The following is a 1,713-nucleotide window of genomic DNA, read 5'->3' as shown; positions in this document are numbered from 1 at the left end:
CTATAATGTTTAATTTTTTTTTTTTAGTTTTTGTTTGCACATTTGACCCTCGTAATATGATCTAGATGTTTTGTTTAGTAGAAAATGACCATTGGCTTTCTAAGAAAAAAAGCAATTGGATCTTGTTTTTGTAATGCAGATGATAGATTTTACAGTGGCTGAAAAATCAAAAGCCTACATATATCAAATTTTCATTAATAAAAAAATCATATTTTTATGTTGAAAAAATAGAATCTAAAGGACGTTTGCTACTATTTGACCATGTTGAGCACCTCAGTGAAGTCAGATTTGATGAAAACAATCTCTTCCTATGAGTTTTCAACTAGGGAGTTACTTACCTAGAGGGTAGCAATTTTGGTTGTGTTTTGTGGCCGGCCGGCCATTTTCTGCCACCGATGGTCGGAAAATGGTTGAATTCATGTCGGCCCACAAGGCCGACACGATGCCAGCCCAGAATTTTTTTGGCTGGTGGGTGGTTGGAAAATGGCCGGCCTTCCAATTTTTTTTCTGAGTCTTTGGTGACATAATGCATTTTCCAGCCTCACACCGGCCGAAAAATGGTTGGGATGGTGTCCCCCAAATGGGTGGCCGAAAAATGGTTGAACCTTCAATTTTATTTTTTGTAATTTATTTATAAACCAAAAACCTGAAAAACCAAGTTTTTGGTCAATCAAGTGCTTCAAAATCCAAAAACCTAGTTTGAAGGTAAGTTTCTAAGAAATCTGATTTTGCCCCTTCCATTAAGGGTACACACGAGCTGAGTTTAAGCTGAGTCTGGGTTGTTCGAACTCGTCTCACTTCAAAATGCACCTGGCTCGAGCTGAGCTTGAACAGGATTCTTCAGACCCGTCTCGGTTCCAAGCTTGAGCCGAGCCGAGCCGAGCCGAGCCGAGCCGAGGGTGAATGACATTCCAAAAAGGTAAAGGGTTTTGATAAGGTGGGATTCAAACCCCAACCTCTCTAAACAATGGACAAATGACACACGACTAAGTCAAATGGTGCATTTTGTTTATTGTGATGGAGAAAAAGTTACAAATACTAAACATATTTCCTAGATTATCGTACACTGGAAAAAGTAAAAAGTGCAAAGTTGAACCCAATGCCTACCGAAGAAGAAGACTAACGCCCTGTCCATTACGATAACAATGACTGATTTTATTTTGTAAACCTATTATATATATAAAATTTATGCAAGCTTAATCGAGTTCAGCTGCATGATAAAGCTCGGCTTGTTTACGCACACTAAACCTGAACTTGTGTTCAAGCTTGACTCAATTCTGTTCACGGACGAGCTCGAGCTAGCCTAGCTAGCTGCACCTCTACCTGCCGTTCAAGCAGGCTATCAGTATGTACATCCCGTGGTTATCAACCGCAGTCGCCTTTAACAAAGAATTTAGAACCCTTGCTCCGCTGGTCTGGCTGGAGCACTTAGTGCACGTTACCTTGTGTGGAACGTTGCAAGTTCGAATCCCAATCATATTAGTTGTATACTGGTAGGGTATGCTTAACCCTAGCTTTCTCTAAAAAAAAAACAAACAAAAAAACTTAGAACCCTCATTGTCAAATATATAGTAACTTAAGCAGTATTTTTGTTAATCATTTTATTTTTTCTTCGTGACCAAGAAAAGAAAAAAAAAGGGAAAAAAAATCAGAACCTAAAAAGTACGCGAAAAAGTGGCGCAAGAATAAAGAGGGGGAGGCTTCCCACTCTCT

The sequence above is a fragment of the Nuphar pumila genome, chromosome 3, assembly GCF_984573655.1.
Source record: "Nuphar pumila chromosome 3, dmNupPumi1.hap1.1, whole genome shotgun sequence".
NCBI lineage: Eukaryota > Viridiplantae > Streptophyta > Magnoliopsida > Nymphaeales > Nymphaeaceae > Nuphar > Nuphar pumila.
The sequence above is the reverse complement of the archived record's forward strand: the minus strand, read 5'-3'. Positions refer to the sequence as shown.